General features: G+C 40.8%; 1 pseudogene; it reads left to right on the top strand.

Moving 5' to 3' along the window:
- Positions 1 to 6,743: 6,743 nt before the first annotated feature.
- Positions 6,744 to 9,452, top strand: LOC149991536 (targeting protein for Xklp2 pseudogene; annotated as a pseudogene).
- Positions 9,453 to 9,733: the final 281 nt, after the last annotated feature.

Genomic DNA, 9,733 nt, shown 5'->3' with positions numbered 1-9,733 from the left:
AACTGCTCAATGACAAGAATTTGGAGAAAAGGAAACCCTTGTGTACTGCTGGTGCAGCCACTATGGAAAACACTACAGAGGTTCCTCAAAAAATTAAAAATAGGCCCTTGTTGGTGTGGCTCAATGGATTGAATGCCAGCCTGTGAACCAAAGTGTCACCAATTTGATTCCCAGTCAGGGCACATGCCTGGATTGCAGGCCAAGTCCCCAGTTGGGGGTGTGCAAAGAGACAACCACACATTGATGTTTCTCTCCCTTTCTTTCTCCCTCCCTTCCCCCCACTCTAAAAATAAGTAAATAAATAATCAAAAAATTAAAAATAGAATTATCATATGATACAACAATTCCACTTCTGGGTATCTATTTGAAGGAAACGAAATCATATCCCAAAGACATATCTGCACTCCCATGTTCACCTAAGCATTATTTACCATAGCCAAGACATGGAAACAACCTAAGTGTCCACTGACAGATGAATGGATAAAGAAATTGTGATATGTCATTCACACATACACACACACACACACAATAGAATGTTATTCAATCATAAAAAAAAAGGAAATCCTGCCATTTGATATAACAAGGATGAAACTTAGGGGGATAAATGGTAATGGAAAAAAAATACAATAAAAAATTTTTAAAGGATAAAACTTAAGGGCATTGTGTTAAGTGGACTATGTCAGAGAAACAAATACTATGTGATCTCACTTATATGTGTAATCTAAAAACACCAAACTTACAGAAATAAATATCAGATTGATGGTTGTCAGAGGTAGAGAGTGGGGGATAAAGACATTAAATGAAGGTGATCAAAACTTACAGTTATAAGGTAAATAAGTTCTGAGGATGTAATTAATGTATAGCACGATGAATATAGTTAACAATACTATATTGTATATTTAAAAGATGTGAAAGTAAATCTTAAGTTTTCATCACAAGGAAAAAAATTATAACTTTGTGAGGTGTTGAATATTAACTAATTTTATTGTGGTAATCATTTTTCAGTATATACATATATCAAATCATTATGTTATAGACTGTTATATGTGAATTATATCTCAGTAAAACTAGGGAAAATATAATAACCACTCAAATAAGAACCTATTAATACTTGCATATTAATTGACTTCATTAAAAAGCTGTAACAACATGCCCCTGGACTTGAAATTAGATGAGCTGAGTGTCATCTGTATCAGCATGGGGACTATATTATAAATCTTAAACACATTTGGGAAAGATCAGACCAGAATCATGGTTCCCTCAAGCACCTGTCTTTTTCCATGAACTTCCTGAAGTCTTCTGGATTAGGGTGAACTATGGGCACAAGGCCTATGCAAGAGCGAAGAGAATCTTCTTCATAACCAAAGCCAGTATAAGGTGGAATTTTCCTTTCTATTTTTAGAGGAGATGGAGCCTTGCATAAAACTGAGGTAACGTTCTCTAGAACAAAACAAAGGCAAATGAAACATCAATATTTTTTTTGCTCTGATTATGTCTGTTTTGAAAGGTTTGTTATGTTTTCAAGATGAACATGGAGAACTTTGTAGACTATTTTAAACTCTTTCAAACAAAACACAGCAAAATCCTTTGAGGGTAGGTTTCAATCATGTTTACAAAAACCACAGAACTCAATAGTCATCATTGGTTCAAAAGAAAAAAAAAAAAAAGAGAAACTGTCTATGTCAAATAAATAAACATTTATCTTCTGTCATCACATCCCATTTCAGAATATTTTTGTTCATCCTGGTTTTTCCAATGATATGAAAATTCAAGCTTATAATTTTATGCCACCCATTCTATATTTTAAGCTGTAGTTTAGCTCTCTCCCATCTTTAGTCAACACTCACTAATCAAATACCTTTTCAGACAGGACTGATTTCTGACTTTTCTGCCTTTACCTTTTTCCATTCACTGTCCCCTCTCCCTTTCTCCCCAACTCAACTCCAGTCCATGGCACTTCACTATCTACTTAAAAAACAAAAACAAAACTTTTTGTCATCTATGGCCGCTCCACGTTGCTCTTATTACTGCCCACCAAAAGACTGCAATTGCACTAAAAAGTTATGAAGCAAAAAATAAAAATAAAACCAAACTAAACAAAAAACCTTTTAAAATAGCCAGTGCCTACTCTCATAAGAGGAGTGTTAAGTAATAAATAATGTTGGTTTTATTTACCTATCATGTGTGAAGGAGAGATGGAAAGAAAGCTGGGTACATATCTATAATAGCCTAGGAGCTTTAAGGTACTCATTTGGGAGGCTGCACAAACTCTGAGAAGTAAGTGTGCTCTCCACAGCAAATAACAACATTGATCTGATAGATCCAAATCACTTGTGTTTGTCCTACCAAAAATGGCAAAGAAGATGCCAGGATCTTTCCTAAAACAAAATAAAGCAATAAAACAATACAACCCATGAAATTTAATTTCTACTTCTTCCCCAAGCGTGAGTATCCATAGGTATTGCCATTTGTAACTAAAAGAAATTCACATAAGCAAAGATTTCCTTTTCCATTGTCAAAGCTCTAATAGATGGAAGAGTACAGATTTAGTGCATACTTCTGTAATTGAAAATGTGCATCAATTTGTCATCCATGGCAACCTAACTTAAAATCGAAGGACTTTTTTCCTTACAGATTGATTAAAAAGTTAAGGGTTTGAAGCTATTTCTAACTCTAATTTGAAAACGTTTTCAAATTTCACATTTCCTTAGGCTTCCTAACACCCTTTGTGTGAACTCCCTTCAAGCATAATCCCCAAAAGAGTTTCTGTTCCATCCTAACAGAAACTGCTCACAGAATGCAACATCAAATATTTCTCACTGACTCAATGAAACGGGGAGGCCAGACTGCCCCCACAGAAATGACTCATGAGCCTCTCCTATTGCTATCTTTGTAGCAAAGCAAAGCTTTGGTAATAAAGAAGAAAGTTCTGATCTTGGAATCAGGCAGAAGTACAGTAGGCCTTATCATTACTAACTGTTACATGACATAAACCACTGACTAGTACCTTCATTTCAGGGAAAGGACCATAGAAATGGCAGGGAGTGCTCTATGTGATCATTAGAAAATTAGGGCATGATCATTTTCTTCTAACAGGGGACATAATATATACAACTCCATATATTAATCTGAGCAGTCTAACCAAAAGAGGACACAAACTGAATCACAAAGTAATTAAAAATGCATTCTATACTTTCCCCTAAAATTACAGATTTCATAACACATTGTTGTTTTCTCAACTACATAATTTTTGCAACAGATTTAACAAAAGAACTAATTTAAGTGTTCCTCTGCAGCCACAGTGCCATCTAGTGTATAGAAGTTGAGAACAGTTGCACTCCATCACACCTGACTGTTCTAACACCACATACATCTTTTTGGATAATCTGACTCAAGATATCGTTTCTCTGGGTGATTGCTTACTTCAGAACATTTTGTACTGGCACTTGAGTAAGTGTTCTGCCTTTCGTTTTCCATAAACCCAGAATCCTCCATTTTTCAGGTATTAAATAATATTTGATGAATAAATTAAAAAGTATACATTTTTATACAAAGCATCTTTCCAAATATCTTCTTAAACTGACATTCTGCTGGATCTTGGGACATATCTGTCTTTAAAATGGTCTGATTCCTTTAATTCCAAGAGACTTATAAAATATATATTGAATATCTATCCACAATTAACTCATCGTTGTCGTTGGCAGCCGTCCGTCTCGAGAGACGATGGCGTAGCTTCCCAAGAGTCTATCTGCACCGCCGAGAATGGCTGTGCAGTCCGACTCGGGAGTGACACGGTATCTGTCTCCTCCCGTGCTGAATCGACATCTTGCGATGACGCTGGAGTGTCCTCTCCAGTGAAGCTGAAGCTACAGAGCCTGGGCAGGGTGATATGGAGGGTCTGCTGTTGCCCATGCAGCAGACCCCCCCTCTCTTCGCAGCTGAAGAGTCCAAGGGAAAGACGGAGTCAATACAGCTTGGCTTCAGGTGCGCCGCAGGAGTTGCCGGTGTTGACTACAACGTCAAACCGCCTTAGGGACTCCGGCTCCGGATTTTATGTCGGGGTTTACTCCCTTAGCCTTTCCCCTGAAGAGGTATGCCGCAAGGCAGCGGAGGTTTTTTGGAGTCAGAGTTTTCCTTCTCTGATGTAGCCTGACTGGAAGATCGAACCAGCGACACTTAGCTCGCAGGCCGACGCTCAATCCACTGAGCTAAACCAGCCAGGGCACCACAATTAACTAGATTTCAATAAATTTACAAAGATTGATATATTTTTAAAAGGAGTCTTAATGTTCATTCACAGTGATTTGCTATTCACCATCTCAGTTGGAAACAATACTGGGAAAAGCCTTCCATCACATCAAAGTTCATTTTGTATGTTCTAGTAACCCAGGATTCCATCCGAATGAATGCAAACTGAACCTGGCTGGACTCCAAGTGTGTATTGAAAGGAAGACCTTAGCCAGGTCCCTTAAGGCTTCCTGGTCCCAACTGCTCTCTCTCACGTCCTGGAGTCCTGTCCGCATTTGATACACAGAAAGCAGTCGGAGACCCCACGTCCCACCAGCCTTTCTGTGCGCTTAACCTCGCGGGTCTGCTGCACAGACCGAGCAGGCAGCCAGCGAACAGGGGACTGAGTACGAAATGAAATGCCTGCTGCAATTACTGCCTTAACAAGAGGAGTGATCCCTGGCTGGTTTGGCTCAGTGGATTGAGCGTCGGCCTGCGAGCTAAGTGTCGCTGGTTCGATCTTCCAGTCAGGGCACATCAGAGAAGGAAAACTCTGATTCCAAAAAACCTCCGCTGCCTTGCGGCATACCTCTTCAGGGGAAAGGCTAAGGGAGTAAACCCCGACAGAAAATCCGGAGCCGGAGTCCCTAAGGCGGTTTGACGTTGTAGTCAACACCGGCAACTCCTGCGGCGCACCTGAAGCCAAGCTGTATTGACTCCGTCTTTCCCTTGGACCCTTCAGCTGCGAAGAGAGGGGGGGTCTGCTGCATGGGCAACAGCAGACCCTCCATATCACCCTGCCCAGGCTCTGTAGCTTCAGCTTCACTGGAGAGGACACTCCAGCATCATCGCAAGATGTCGATTCAACATGGGAGGAGACAGATACCGTGTCACTCCCGAGTCGGACTGCACAGCCATTCTCGGCGGTGCAGATAGACTCTTAAGAAGCTACACCATCGTCTCTCGAGATGGACGGCTGCCAATGACGAGTAACCCAGGACCTAGGTTTAGGGAGGCTTGAAGCTTATATAATTTGAAGAAGCTCTTCAAGTCAAAGAATACCAAATTATTAAGACAAAATTAGGCCCAGGGTTTTGGACTAGGACCCCTTCAAAAGAAGAAGCCTAAAGCTTCATCTTCACTAACTTTATTAACTTCAAGGTAACTCCACCTCTGCTTGTATCCAATACCCAGGTCAAATGATTTTGATGGGACATTCATTTTGGAGTCAAATGATTAGTGAACCACAAATAGTTTAACCCTCAATCCTCTTTACTTCATACGGGAGAAAAAAGAGGCAAAATTGTTAAATCTACTGAGGTCATGTGGTGAGACTAGAATTCCACCCCCGTCACGTACCTTGGGATGGCTAATTTGCTCAAATGATCATTAAACTCTCATCTTGGGTATCCTGCTGCTTTTAAGAGTTCAGAGATGGCTAATAATGACTCCACAAAATCAAAGATGCTTTAAGTTTTTTGCTTATCATTAACATCAGTACAGTCTATTAAGTGTTGAAGCGCTATGGGAATGAATGGTTCTGTTACTAGGTTGGTTGTCCCCAGCCACTAAGAATTGATCATAAGAAAGTCCTATTATTGTCAAAGAAAAAATAACCCAAGGAAGGAATTCTAAGTACAAATAGTTTATATTCAAATCCTTGTCCCTTCAATGAGAGAAACACCTGCTGGAGACCCTGGAGACTTTTCCAACCTTTATGCTACAAGAAAATCTGACAGGTCTCCATCTGCCAGTCCATGTTCATCCACATTAAATAATAAGGGAATGACATGTTACAGCCCAGCAGGCAAGCTCGGGTCAGTGGGATAGCCAAGCTGCTTAGTGGAGGCAGGGGGGTCACACTAGACTGTTTTGTGGAAGAATTCTATGGAATAACCTCCTTAGAACCCTTAAATGCATGAAAATATCTCATCTTTTTAGAAGTCAGATTGGGTTTTACACAGGGGTACAGAGATCTCTTGGATTTCTATCAAGTCTCTGCTTCTACTGTACATTAATAGAAAGCTTACTCAATCACCTTTCTTGGGGCTGTGGTCAACTCCTTCTCTTAGTCTGTCAGCCATTTTTTCCTCCCACTAAATATGTTGTAGTATCATTAGTTAAGAGAAAGTACTAAAGCACCAAGATTGTACACTGCATTAGAAATCTTCCCCTGGCTTCTTCTTAGAGAGGTCTCTAGCTGCGCTATTGGCACTTGTCAGCTCCTTCCTGTGGCACTACAGAGTGGAGACACCAGGTATTCTACTGACCACAATTACTGACAATGGAGGGAATATGACTACAATTATTGATGGGACTTTGTCCTGGTTTGAGCATAGAGAATACCAAAATATAATGTATAGAATTTGGTCAGTCCTGAATTTTAGAACCAGATGAATTACAAACAAAATTAAAATGTAAAAAGTAACTATCTAAGTAACATTAAGTATATTAATTTAACTTTGCAGAAAAGTCAGCAAAAGCATACGTAAAGACTGTAAGAGGGGTTACAGCTGAGACGAGGTTATTGATAAGTACTTGCTAGACTTCAATATTTCAGAAGAGAGGTGAAAGTATATTGAAACTTTGATTGGACTGACAGATTAAATCAGAGGTGGGGACAATGTCACAAGTTAAAGCCTCTTACTCCTATGATGCTCCCACAGACTTCATCAATTTTACATCTTTGGATAATGAGGAAGACACCCAAAACATAGATTCTTGGTTTGAGGAGAAGGCCAATTTGGAGATTAAATTTCCTGGGAAGAATGGGACAGGGCTTTTGCCAGACACAACTCCTTTGAGAAAAGCAAATCCTCAGCAAGCTATTGTCACACCTTTGAGACCAGCTGACAACACATACTACAAAGAGTCAGAAAAAGAAAATCTGGTGCAACAGTCCCTTCCCTCAAATGCTTGTTCTTCCCTGGAAGTCAAGAGAACCACCTCAAGAAAGACTCCATCCCAGGCTCAGAGACGTTCTGTTAGACTCTCTGCTTGGAAGGATTTGGCACAGAAGGAAAAACACCATGTGAAAACGAAAGTTAAGAGATGTTCTAATCCTGTAATCATCAGTGAAACTCCACCCCCCAAAAGAACGGAAGTTTCTAACCATAAGAAGAAGCCAGAAGAAGAGGAAGATGGTAGTGGTCATCAAGATATGTCTGGAAAGAATGAGCCTTCCCCAGAGAAAGCCAAGGGCAGACATGCTGTGCCTTCTATACCCCCTGTAAGGCAGAAGATTCTAAAAAGTACCAAGGAACAAGAGTTGGAAAAGAGCATGAAAATGCAGCAGGAGGTGATGGAGATGCGGAAAAAGAATGAAGAATTCAAGAAACTTGCTCTTGCAGGAGCAGGGCAACCTGTGAAGAAATCAGTGAGCCAGGTAACCAAATCAGTCAACTTCCACTTTCGCACAGATGAGCGAATCAAACAACATCCTCAGAATCAGGAGGAGTATAAGGAAGTGAACTTTATATCTGAACTGCGAAAGCATCCTCCCTCTCCTGTCCAAGTGACAAAGGGATGCACCATTATAAAGCCTTTCAACCTGTCCCAAGGAAAGAAAAGAACGTTTGATGAAACAACTTCTTCGTATGTGCCTCTTGCGCAAGTTGAAGCCTTCTATAAACGAACCCCTAACAGGTATCACCTGAGGAGCAAGAAGGATGATATTACTCTGCTACCCTCCAAATTTGCTGTGGCCAAGATTTCCTGAGACCCACAGACTCCTATGTTGCTCACCAAACAGCACACAAGGCCTGTGACCTGCAAAAGTTCAGCGGATCAGGAGGCTGAGGAGCTCGAGAAACTGCAACAATATAAATTCAAAGCACGGGAACTTGATCCCAGAATTCTTGACAGTGGGCCTATCTTGCCCAAGAAACCACCTGTGAAGCCACCCACTCAGCCTATTGGCTTTGATTTGGAGATTGAGAAAAGAATCCAGGAGCGCAAATCAAAGAAGAAATCAGAGGATGAACATTTTGAATTTCATTCCAGACCTTGCCCGACTAAGATCTTGGAAGATGTTGTGGGTGTTCCTGAAAAGAAAGTACTTCCAATCACTGTCCCCAAATCACCGGCTTTTGCATTAAAGAATAGAATCCGAATGCCTGCCAATGATGAGGAAGAGGAGCCAGTAGTGATAAGAGCTCAACCCGTGCCACATTTTGGGGTGCATTTTAAGCCCCATATCCCAGAGGCAAAAACTGTGGAAGTATGCCCATTCTCTTTTGATTCTCAAGACAGAGAACGTCAGTTACGGAAGAAGAAAACAAAAGAACTGCAGAAAGGGAAGGTGCCCAAGTTCAAGGCACTTCCTTTGCCTCATTTTGACACTGTTAGCCTGCCAGAGAAGAAGGTGAAGAATGCAACCCAGATTGAGCCTTTCTGCTTGGAGACTGACAAAAGAGGCACTATAAAGGCACAGACTTGGAAGCATCGGCTGGAGGAAGAACTGAGACAACAGAAAGAAGCAGCTTGCTTCAAGGCTCGTCCAAACACCATCATCTCCCAGGAGCCCTCTGTTCCCAAGAAAGAGAAAAAATCCATAGCTGAGGGCCTTTCTGGTTCTCTAGTTCAGGAACCTTTTCAGCTGGCCACTGAGAAGAGAGCCAAGGAGCGGCAAGAGCTGGAGAAGAAAATGGCTGAGACAGAAGCCCAGAGGGCGCAGCAGCTGGAGGAGGCCAGGCAGCAGGATGAAGAGCAGCAGAGGAAGGAGCTGGCCAGGCTCCGGAAAGAACTGGTACACAAGGTAAACCTAATATGCAAGTACCAGGGTGTGGAGGTAAAGTCAAGTGACCAGCCCCTGACTGTGCCTGTATCTCCCAAGTTTTCCACTTGGTTTCACTGCTAAACTCAGCTACGAGCTGCAGACACAACCTGGGAACAAGAGCTGCTTTTACCATCAAACAAGGACCCTTCTTTCTTTGTCACGGGGGCATGGAGAGAGCCCATTTCTTCAGACTTTTACCTACTCATGCCCAGCAGAGCATACGTAACAACTGCTGCCTCTGATTGTGTTGAGAATTGTTATTCTACATTATTGAGGCTAATAATGAGACTCAGCTCATATATGTCTCGATCAGACTCCTTGCAGTTATTTCCTTTGAACCATCAGTTGACCTTTAAAATGGCTTTTAACTGACTAGAATTTAAAGTCTTTATATCAGCACAGTGTAATTTCTATTACCCCTTCCTGAACTCCCCTCCCCTTTTTTTCTATTTTAGATCAGAAAATAAAGATAGTTAAATATCGAAAAAAAAAAAAAAAAAAAAGACTGTAAAAGGGGTATTTATTCATTCTCTACCTATCCCACATTCATGGATATAATTTCTTGTCATTAGTTACATTAAGTACACTGTTGTTACTCAAGAAACATTGTGTAATAATAGTGTCTGCTAAATGAAATGTTTTAACATGTTAAAAAGTCAACGTGACTATGAAAGGCATCATAATTTTGCATTTGCATAATTTTGTTTAAATGTATAATGCTCATGTTAT

The sequence above is a fragment of the Furipterus horrens genome, unplaced genomic scaffold, assembly GCF_987537825.1.
Source record: "Furipterus horrens unplaced genomic scaffold, mFurHor1.1.pri manual_scaffold_17, whole genome shotgun sequence".
Lineage (NCBI taxonomy): Eukaryota > Metazoa > Chordata > Mammalia > Chiroptera > Furipteridae > Furipterus > Furipterus horrens.
Note: the sequence above shows the minus strand (reverse complement) of the source record. Positions and strands in the feature narration are given on the sequence as shown.